Source organism: Colobus angolensis, unplaced genomic scaffold, assembly GCF_000951035.1.
Source record: "Colobus angolensis palliatus isolate OR3802 unplaced genomic scaffold, Cang.pa_1.0 Scaffold194, whole genome shotgun sequence".
Lineage (NCBI taxonomy): Eukaryota > Metazoa > Chordata > Mammalia > Primates > Cercopithecidae > Colobus > Colobus angolensis.
In genome coordinates this window covers 5,823,003-5,835,367 of record NW_012115088.1, presented here as the reverse complement: position 1 = coordinate 5,835,367, position 12,365 = coordinate 5,823,003, and positions in this window count along the sequence as shown.

The following is a 12,365-nucleotide window of genomic DNA, read 5'->3' as shown; positions in this document are numbered from 1 at the left end:
ACAGCCTAGATAAAGACTTTGGCAATGGGCTTAAGTGGCCAAGAAACAACACACCCACCCAAAGCAGCAGTTCCATCACCTGACAGACAGGGATGGAGAGACTACTGGCCCATGGGAGCTGACAACAAGTTCTGCAACTTCAGTGGAGCTGAGACTTCTATAAAGCCAATTTGCCATGAGTGGATCTAACTCAGAGAGCCAAATATGGCAAAAGAAGGGAGAAATGGCACCGGTCATGTGAACTTGAAAGTTTCTTCTTCAGGGTAAACAGAGGGAAATACTCGAGGAGCCATACAATAATCATGTGAGGGAATTCAATGCTATTAAAACATATAGAACAGTGAAAAACATGGCTGGGAACCTAGGATCAGAAGGATGCTTATTTAAACACTGGGGAGTTCTTCTAGGCTAATGCTATCCAATTAAACTTTCTGAAATGGTGTAAATGTTCTGTATCTGTTGTTGCTGTCCAATATGGTAGCCAGTAGTGCATGTGGCTATTGAACACTCGAAATGTGGCTAGTAGTGGTTACCTTATTGAACAGTGCCCCTCCAGGACAAGCAGCATATATAAACAGATTATTTGGAGAGGCCATAATCAATCTAAATGAAGTTCACCCCAAATTGGTTTGGATAAAGTTGATGATAAATCCATGAGGGGACATTTGTGGGAGTGTGTTATTGGCTGGCTAAGGCTTCCTCTCTGAGATGTGTACTTAGGTGTGCACAGCCATGTCCTTCTGGAGTGTGGGTCTCTGCCTCTGGGAGAGATTCCTTGCTGGGCCAGATGGACAGAGGTAAATCATAGGCTTTTATGAGCATATGAAGTGTTTCCTGCATTTTTCTTTGATCTCACTACCCCCACCACCAAGGCAAGGGAGCCAGCAGGGGGATTCCTTATATTCTCACTACTACCTAAAAGGAAGTTATACTTTCTGGACTTGTTCTTGTGGAAACATAATTTTAAAATTCTGTCCCTGATATACATCTAAAGTAGTTACTAGGCTTAGACACTGAAGCTATATCTCTATATTTTTTAAACAGGGGAATAAATGTGACCTATATAGGTCCATAAGCGGCTTCCCCTTCTTCCACGAAGAGCCCAAGAAACTGACTGGAGTGCCCAGGAAGATTCTGGAAACTACCAAGAAAAGCACTGGGAACTCCCCACCCAGGCTCTAGGGCTCCCCGCATAGTTTCCATGATTCTGCCACTCTTTACTGTAAAATAATTCAGGAAAAGCCAGGAATACATGCAACATGAATTCAATCCTAGCAGAATTCTTATCTTCTGAAATTCTACTCAGGTGCAATTAGGAAAAAATAGTAAGGTGGGGAGTAGAATAAATAGAGGAGATGAAGCCAGCCTCACCAGAAATAATTTGCTGAGAAAAAGAAAGCAGTATAGTCACATATATGGATGCTGAAAGACCACAATTTGTTCTCAGTATCTGTGAGTCCTCTTAAGCTTCAGTCTTCTTGTCTGTAAAATAGAGATAAAGTACTTACCTCAAAGGGGATAATTCTGAATCAAGAGATTTAATGACCAAATGTAATATGTAACCTTACTTGGATCCTGATATGAGAAAGACAATTGAAAGATACTTCTGAGACAATCAAATTTTGAAGATGAACTGGATATTAGATGATACCAAATAATTATGTTTATGTTTTGAAGAAAATGTCCATATTTTTTAGATAGTCATGCTGAGATAGAGAGGTAACATAGGTTCTGGAATTTGTTTTAATATTCTTAACAACGAAAGAGGGAGGGAGAGAGGAAGGGAGGGAAGGTAAGGAGGGAGGGAAAGAGGGAGAGAATGGAGGGAAGGAGAGAGGGAGAGAGAAACAAACAGGAATTATAGTTTTGAAATGCTTCTTTTCAGCTCCATCCACTGTAAACAGCCAATTTATTGAAACCCTCCTTCTCTGGAACATGACGCCACATTTAAAACCCAAACCTTCCTAAAACGTTCTCACATGAACCACACAAGATGCTGGCTCCTGGTGGGGGCTACCTATAGGTATTACATATTCTCAAATCAATCATTTGACATTTTTATAGCATCACAAAATCTACACCTTCGCTCCAGCCTAAATCAACAACAAAGCATCAGCCAAGACTGCATATATTACAGAATCCTTGTAAATCAGCAGTTGCCTTTAGGCTTGAGGGGCCTCCAAATTTGACCAGCTGTTCAAAACAGTAAAATCTCATTAGTTCAATGTTCAAGCACTCACCAGTGAGACCTACTTCAAAGTCATGAACACTCTGAAACCGATGAGAGAATAACCAGGAAACTTCTGTATTTTTAAGTTAATTAACAAGCTGAGAACTTGATTTCCTGTCAACAGGAAAAAAGGGATAGCATGCTATTACAATTTTTTTTCTTTTATTATTCTTCCCTTTCCTCTCTATGATAAGATACCTTTTTCCTAGTAGAAAAGAATTGATAGGATTCTGCTTCTTACAGTCAAGGTGAGAAACCAGATGGTAAAAGCTATTTATATAAGCTTGGTGTTGACTTTTTTGATCCCTAAAAATTTGAATTAGTGATCATGTTGACATGGGCACCAGGATAGACAGAAGTAGCATTATCTTTTATCCTAGCTGAACAATGTTATGGAAGGTTGCTTACTGGCATTTAAGTAAAATCCATTATACACTAGCCACCTTTCTTAAACACATGTCAGGAAGCACTGAAATGGCTGTTGGCAAGTGTGTTGTGGACCAAATCTGTCCTGACATCAGATGGTGAAAAAACAAGAAGAAACTGAGAGTGTAATGAGTTTATTTATTGTTGTGGTTTTTAGTTTTACTTGCTTGGGGCAGAGAGATAAAGATGAAAGAAGCTATACCAAGCCCTGTTAACTCTCTGATCCTTGGCTGGGCCAGGCAAGAGATGCCACATCATGCTGTCATTTAGCACCAGATGTTTTCATCACTTTGTTAATGGTCTATATAGACCCAAAGTGTGTGACAAATATGCAGGCTTTTATTTGCCTGATGAGAAGGTTCTGGGCAGCATGGTGATGGTCAGTGGCACTGAGGAAGACAGGAGGTAGAAGGTAGTGAGTGTGAGTGTATCACCCACTGTTTGCCCATCAGAAGCTCCTGTATGGAACATGTCTGTCAGTATAGCAAAGCCCACTGACTGGAAACAAATTCTTGGGCCAAGATTTGGTAAGGGGAGTCCAGCTGGCACATTAAGGAATGGAGGCTCACACCTGGCTAGACCAATAAATTTTTCCCCAAAGTGTGCATGCTGTCACGTTGGAGCACGCCCAACCTGTTCTTAAGTCTTGTCTTTTTGACATTTTGTTTTTATCTTACTAATGCATTCCCCCTCTCTCAGCTTTAAAAATGAGAAGAATAAAAGGGCTACCAGTAACCTTGTCATTGTCCCTATTTTGTTAAAGAATCATATCACTCTCAGATTATTTTCCTGATGCGTTTTGAAAGGGAAGCTTATTGACAGCAATATGTTTCTATTCAACATTGCCCTACTGTTACAGGACTTCACCAGACAGAGTTTCATGGGAGCAGTAGTTTGACACCTTCTAAATCATTAGTGTAAGAATCATGCTTTCACATCGTCAATGCTCGATACATATTTGTTGGCTGAATGAATAAATGAAATAAATCTATTTTACCTGCTGTTTCGTGGCAAAGGAAAAGCTACCTCCTGTTAGATTCACAAGGTCACGCCTGAAATTAACTTCTCTAAGACTTTTCTGCATTCCTTTCCATGTTTCTCTGATATGATACAATTCTTGCATCTTCTAAAGGTAATTTGACTACCCATTTGTCACATAGATTCCAAACACATTAACCAAAAAAGGGATAAGCAGGAATCATGCTGTGATTATTTTATGTTTTAAAACAAAACAAAACAAAAACAAAAATAAAAGCAAAAAACACCAAACCAACCACAGAAAGCCACTGTCTAAGAACTTAGCTGACAATTTCTGTAGTGCGATCGGCTCTCACTGGCAAATCTTCTCAATTACCAGAATGGTTTTGGAAACCAGACCAGAGACAACATTAACATGCAAAATGCTGCCAGATTCTCACACAAGTTTTTAACATCACCCTCCATATTTGGTACAGATGAAATGGTAATTGGAGGCCTGTGGAAAATATGAGTAGTGGGGTCACAGATTTTTCGTTGCAATATGAGTAGTGGGGTCACAGATTTTTGGTTGCTTCTCACGTATCCCTCCGCATTCTAGAAGGGAAGGAAATGGCTTATGTAATGTTATGCTAGTGTGAAGTGACTATTGTTTCGAAGTTGGTGCTAACCACCTAAGGCAGGTCGGGGTGTGGATCTGGCTTTCCAGCAGAGGGAACCGCGGAAGTCATGAGTGCCTTATGGTTTGTTCCTGTTCCAGTATCCAACGCGAACTGAGCAGCAGCGGCACATAACAAAAACACTTCCAAAAACCTGAGGTTCTTCTCTCCTAGCCCAGTGATGTGCTTAACAGGAAAGAGGAAATGAAATTAAATGAAAACAGGTTTCCAAAATCATTATACTTACTGGCCAAATCAAAGTCCAAAAAAATGTTAACAGCCCATGATTATATCCTTGGTAAGGGAGGATCCAAAACATAATCCATCAGGAAAAAGACAGTCGAGTCCAAGATATTCCTTGAGAGGGAATCCCAGTAGTACACGAAGTAGCTCCAACCTTCCCCACAGCAGGAAAGAGCAGTCCCTCTCCCTCTCGATCTGGTACATGAATCTACCATGCCAAAAACCCATTACAAAGTCAGCTCCCCAGCTTGGAAAGATGAGAAGGGCCTAGCAGAGTAGGCGTGCAGCTCTGTGCCCTAAATGTGTCCTGCAGCCATCTAAGGCAGTTTAACATTTGGTCACTAAGCTTTCAGGACGCATGCTTCCAGACTGGCAAGGCACTCCAGAAAATGAGTTGACATTTTTTCTAACATGCTCACTCTGCCATGGCTAATATTATGTCATCACCCATACACTTAGGCTCTGGCATGTTATTTGTTCACCTGGATCCTGCCAGTCATTTGAGCAATTAGCATTTTTCTTTGTGTATGCCTATTTCCCTAGGCATGTCTCAGCTTTTCTGCCTCACAAGTACCATTCTGTGGCTTCTACTGCTCCATGCATCTTTTCATCTGTTACATAAAGTTTCCACTCCAAATTTATGTAGATCCGAAAAATTGAGTCATGTGGCACCACAGATTTACCATTAGAAAGTTAAAGTCACAGCTCCTTCACCAGACACTAATTTGGAGTGGGTTAGTGTGGAAGAAATTAAGTGTTTATTTTTTCAGTTTGTCATATTGACAAAAGAGTAATACAAATACACACATTATATAGGTTTGTGCCTGAGCTTTGAATGATTTAGAAATCCTACCGTTTCTTCAATTTGTCTACTGAAATGAGTTGTAGGAATAAAAATCCAATTTAATCATACTGCCTTATTTAAACTTCTCATTAATATAGTTAAGAACTTCCTTTAGATGCGTTCAGACCCTATATATTTAGAATTCCTTCTTTTCTTCCTTTACACTCTAGACAAGTTACCTGTGATGCTTTTATGGGACAAAGATTTAGAAATGCTTTGCTTTAAAGCCTAACATCGCTTACATCATTGTCCAGATTCAAATTGTCCATTATTGTATCCATTTATTCAGCTAATATTAAGTGCCTCTCATGTGCAAGTTTCTGTGCTAAGAGCTCAGAATATAAATATAAATCAGAAATCTTATGCTCAAGAGACTTAGATTATTAAGGAAAATAATATGAATAATCATAATGCAAGATAAGAAAGGCAGATATGAGAAATACAGATAATTATGCTAGGGCAGTTCAGAGAAATACTTTTAGATAAAGGAACTTCAGAGAAAGTTTCTTGAAGTCATTTTTAAGATCGAAGAATGAGTTCACAAACATATACATGTGGTGCATATATATTACCACATTGCATTTTTAAAATTTGTCTATTTTGTCTCTCTCTGTCATTACACAGCAAGTTCCTTAAGGGCAAGGGACACTGTTTTGTCCACATTATGAATTTTTCCTAATACCTAGACAACAACTGGGATGTGCTCAGTAAATGTTTATTGAATGCATAACTTTATTAATAATTAATTTTGTCATGGGGAGAACTCCAGGCAGAGGCCACAGATAGCAGTTGATTACAGACAGATTCTTTTGATTCCATTATTTGGCAAATACAGAATCTTTCAGCTATGAAAAATAAAGCAATATGTTTCTTGTTCCATTTTAAACTTTATTTTTATTTGAAACAATCTTCTTTGTCTTCTCCCCATGTCCTGTTCCCTGAATTTGTTGGGCGTGCCCGCATATTCTGAGAGTAACAGGGCTCAGGGTAGAAATTTCATTTTCTCACTTCAGTTCCTTAGCACCTTCCTGGCTGAGTGGGGGCTTCATTCATGGCCTCTTGAAAATGTGGGAATGTTTCACCAAGGCTACACTGAGGATTAACCAAACTCAGGCAAGTGTTTGGAGAGATTTAGATGAAGGTCCCCCTGGACCCACAAGGTATTAATTCAGTGGAATGTTTAGAAAATCATGCAGCTTGGCTCAATTCTTCAAACTTGTAAAGCTGTATTTTGGAGTTATTGCTATGTTCCCATTTCTAGCAGATCATAGTCCATTACCATTCACAGCATGGGAAAAGACTTAGGGAAAAAAGAAGGAGAAAACAAAGCCTGAAGCCTACATCTCTTCAATATCTGCGTGTGTGCGTGTGCATATGCGTGTGCGTGTGTGTGTGTTGTGGGGTGCGTGATTGGGAAGAGTGTGCTAAATAACTAGAAGAAAAGTGAGATCCAAAGAGGTTCAGGGTAGATAAAAGAAAAGAGACCCTTCTCCCATTTTATAGACAGCCTAGGACTGAATCTTTGTTTCCCATTTCCTTTATTCTCAGTATTGTTTATATAAGTTAAATGATAGAGAATATCATTTTAAAAAGATTCTTAGTAAATGCATTTAATTATGTTTGAGAGGTGATTAACATTTAGGCAAACATTGTGATCTCAAAGTCATTTTAATTAAAGATCTTCACTTTTTGAATCATGGGGAGTGCCTGGGAATGGCATTTTCTTGACAACTCTTAACAAAGGCCTGTAACACCACTTTATACACAATTACATGTACAACTTAGTATGTTCATACTTATGAACTATTAGATACTCACTAACACCCGAGAAGGGTCATAAGCCTCATGTTTTAATCCACTTTTCACAGATAAAGAAACAGACTCTAGCTGAATAACTTGATTTCCATTAACTAATTAGCCACTTTCTAAATATTTTTTCATTTAATCCTTACACCAGCCCCACAAGAGAAGTGCTAACATCCCTCATTACAGATTATTTCTTCGAATTAGAGAAAGCAGGTACTTTCCAAAGTATGACAGAATTTGTAAAATGGTGACTCTACTTAGTTAAACTGGCCATTAGAGCATCGATGCTGTTCTTTAATCACATTCATTTATTCATTCAACAACATCTGCATTGGGTGCCTACTATGCATCAAGTACTGTTCTACCTACTGTAGATATATCAATACGTTGTGGTGTTTACATGTTCAAAATAGAGAAATGACCCTACTCCATGTGTACATGTGTGTACACATACCTACTGGTGCTCTATTGCTGTGAACCACCAGTTTCACCAGGACTTAATTTCACAAGTGGAAACAGTTTATATGTTTTGACTACATCAAGCACTGCTCAAGGAGCTGCAATAGCCACTGCCAAGATTTTTCCTGAACAGTTTAGTCAGAATCCAACAATTACATCTTGAAAGAACCACCTCCAGAGCCTTAATGGCTAAATGTGGCTTCTTAACCCACAATCAGTCCCAGAACCCACTGTTAGACAGGATAAATCAGTGGTAAGGCTAAGGCTATTCATATTAAATTATATCTATTTACGTTTTGTCGATGGTCCGAAGAATTTGATGATCCTGATCTTGAACTTAATAAAATGTTGATATTTTTGTGTAAGAATGCATGGTATTATATAGAAATGATTAGTTTACAAGGTTGTATGCAATTCAGCCATCAGCTGTCTCTTAGGGAATTTGGAGAGCACTACATTACCATTCAAATATTTTCTTTCTTTCTCTCTGCCCCTACTTTTAATGTTAATTGATTTGCTCCATGAAATGCCCTGTAAAGTGGCCAGATGTTGTAAGAGAATCTTGATAGTATGGGAATTCAGCAGGAGACTCCAGCAGCATAAAGCGATGCTCAAGTTTCTCCAGCTCTTAATTTAGCAAAAACAAAGGCTCCCACTTTAAGTGGGATTATGAAAAATCTCCTGGATTTCACTAGTAATGTCTAAGAAAAAGAAAAATTGCCCACTACTCCTACTACTAAACACCCAAAACAGGATTTTGTTAACACAGAATAAATTACTGTGGACGGCTAGTCAGGAGATCTAGGTTGATTCTTAACTCTGCTATTGTCTAGCTGTGTGACCCTGGACAAATCAAATGCTCTCTGGGTCTCATGATCTCAGTTTTCAAAACAGATGTTGAATGTGGTAAGTGTGCTTCCATTAGGTATGAACAAACTATTGTGGGGATTTAGGGGAGGATGTAACACTCCCAGGGAAAGTCACAGATTTCACAGAGGTGGTTCAGTCTTTGAAGGAGTTTTGCATGCTGAAAAAGGGACAGTAATAAGGGGAAAGGATGAGATAAGGGTCACTGTGTAGTTACAGCAGTGTTTGTAGTCACAATCAATAGCCGTTTGCAGAGTTTATCATAAAAGGGGGTGAGGTGTGATGGAATCTTTGTGGATTAGGGAAAGGCAGTGAATAATTGCAAACAACATTGCATAGACAAGGCTGTAAAATGAGTTCTGCTCAAGTTATGCAGGACCTTATGTGGCTCACTTAGTTTAGATTTTATCCAGAAGGTAGCAAGTGGCCAATGGCATTTTTTCTTTATTCTTGTTCCACAGTAGGACAAGATTTTTAACACAGGATGAAGGATGAGAAGGTAAACAATGCTTAGGAGATCAGTTAGGAAGACAGTGCTCTACATCAGGAAAGACATAAGGGTATAGATTTAAAACCTAGCAGATGTTGAAGATGTTCTTAGGGAAAATTAATAAGATATTGTGACTTGGGGGAAAAAGAGAAACTAAAAAATCAGTAGGGCTATGGAGTTTCTAATTTGAGAGGCTATACATAATGACATTTTGGTCAACAACAGACTACCTATACCACAGCGGTTCCATCAGATCATAATGGTGCTGAAAGACTCCTATCGCCCAGTGACTGCCACGGTGCAGTGCATTACCTTTTCTCTGTTTAGGTATGTTTAGACACACAAATGCTTAGTACCACTGTATTACCATTGCCTACAGTATTCAGTACAGTAACATGCTGTACAGGTGTGTAGCCTAAGGGGCATAAACTACACCCTATAGCCTAGGTGTGTAGCAGGCTCTACCATCTAGGTTTGTGTAAGTACACTCTGATATTCACACAACAATGCAATCACCTAATGAGGGATTCCTCAGAACATGTACCCATTGTTAAATGATGCATAACTATATAGTGATCCTACAGAGACAGAAGACCAAACTTGAGCACACGTCAGAATCACTGGAAGGCTTGCGAATGCAGATTTCTGGGCCCTGCCCCCCAAACTTTCAATTTAATAGGTCTTGGTGGGGTCCAAGAGCTTGCATTTCAACAAGTTCTCAGGAGACGCTGCTGCTACTCTGGGGATCATCCTTTGAGAACCACTGATGTAGGATTTAAGGGAGTGGAGAGTTCATTTAAAAGGGAAGCAAGCTGACGGGTTAATTTCAAAGTATGCAATGTTTGAGCAACCTATGGAGCATGCTATACATACACACATTTATATGGATATATATACACACACAGAGATATATAGGATATATATACGTATCCATATATATGGATAAACTCAGATATAGGATATGTGTGTATATATATCCTTCTATATAATAAGGATGTATATATCCTTATTATCTCTCACCCCGCTAGCTATAAAATCCAAGACAGCAATGGTGTGTTGGTTCACATTTATATCCCCAGTGCCTAGCACAATGCCTAGAACACATCTGTTGCTCAGTAAAAATCTGCTAAATGAAGGAAAGAATGTTGAATTTCAGAGAGAAGTGGCATCTGTTCATATGAATTGGGATATACCGACTGAAGAAGGATGGTTGTTAAAATGGTCATACTTCCCAAAGCAATTTATAGATTCAATGCTCTTCCTATTAAACTACCAGTGAGATTTTTCACAGAACAGGAAAAAATTTTAATTCATATGGAACCACAAAAAATGCCTGACTAACCTAGACAATCCTAAACAAAAAGAACAAAGCTAGAGGCATCATGCTACCCAACTTCAAAATATGCTGCAGGGCTACAGTAACCAAAAAAGCATAGTACTGTTACAAAAACAGGCACATGGACCAATGAAACAGAATACAAAACCCAGAAATAAGACCACACACCTACAACTATCTGATTTTTGACAAGCCTGACAAAAACAAGCAATGGTGAAAGGATTCCCTATTCAAAAAATAGTGCTGGGAAAACTGGCTAGTCATATGCAGAAGACTGAAACTGGATCCCTTCTTTACACCATATTCAAAAATTAACTCAAGATGAATTAAAGACTTAAATGGAAAATCCAAAATTATAAAAACCATGTAAGACAACCTAGGCAATACCATTCACGACATAGGAACAGGCAAAGATTTCATGACGAAGACAGTAAAAGCAATTGCAACAAAAGCAAAAATTGACAACTGGGATCAACTAAACTAAAGAGTTTCTGCACAGCAAAAGAAACTACCAACAGAGCAAACAGAAAACCTACAGAATAGGAGAAAAAAATTTCAAACTATGTACCTGACAAAAGTTTAATATCCAATATTTAAACTTAAAAAAATATGTAAGAAAAACAACAACTCCATTAAAAAGTGGGCAAAGGACAGGAACACTTTTCAAAAGACCACATTCATGTGGCCAAAAATCACATTGAAAAAAAGCTCAACAGCCCTGATCATTAGAGAAGTGAAAATCAAAATCACAATGAGATATCGTCTCATACAATTCAGAATGGCTATTGTTAAAAAGTCAAAAAATAACAGATGTGGTAAGGTTGTAGAGAAAAAGGAACAATTGTACACTGTTAGTGGGAGTGTAAATTAGTTCAATCATTGTGAAAGAAAGTGCAGTGATTCCTCAAAGATATAAAGACAGCAATACCATTTGACCCAGCAATCATGGTTACTGGGCATATACCCAAAGAAATACAAATAGTTCTGTTATAAAGACACATACACACATATGTTCACTGCAACATGATTCACAATACAAAGACATAGAATCAACCTAAATGCCCATCAATGATAGACCAGATAAAGAAATTGTGGTACATGTACAACATGGAATACTATGCAGTCATAAAAAAGAATGAGATCATGTCATTTGCAGGGACGTGGATGGAACTGGAGGCCATTATCTTTAGCAAACTGAGGCAGGAACAAGAAACCAAATACCACATGTTCTCTAAGTGGGAGTTAAATGATGAGAACACATGGACACAAAGGGGAATAGCACACACTGGTGCCTATCAAAAGGTGAAGGGTGGGAGGAGGGAGAGGATCAGGAAAAGTAACTAATGGGTACTAGACTTAATACCTGGGTGATGCAATAACGTGTACAACAAACCCCCGTGACACAGTTTACGTAAGTAACAAATCAGCAGATGTACCCCTGAGCTTAAAAGTTTTTTTAAAAAAAAGAAGGCAGATAAATTCTTTAGAACTGATATTTTTCAAATCCTTACGAAGTCCAGCAGAATTATGTATAAGAAATTCCACTGAGCTCATACACTTTATAGGTAAGTGCCAATAAATGGTTGAAGATGCAATCCATGTTTCGAGTCTCTCACAGTCTGAGCAATAAGTATATAACCCACAAAGCGAAACACCACGTGTTCCTACAAGGGTGGAAACAAATACTGAAGGAAGAACTTCTGCACTTGGAGGGAAGCTGAACTAGGTAATCTCTCGGTTCCTTTCCAATTCTAATACAGTGTATGTTACAATTCTATGGCTGAAGTGAGGAGCGGGGAGCAACGGTAGGTTCACATGAACTTGAAAGGAGGGATACAGCAGTTGAACAGGGGCAGTAGAGCCAATCAAAATTTTTTTTTCAAAATGGGAAAGACAAGCATAATAAAAACACAAGAAAGAACGAAGGTACCATAGGGAAAAGCAACATGTGAATCAGGACACTGGTGAAATACAGGCCATGACTCCACCTCCAATCTATTGCAAAAAGTGGATGGACCATTTCAAATCCT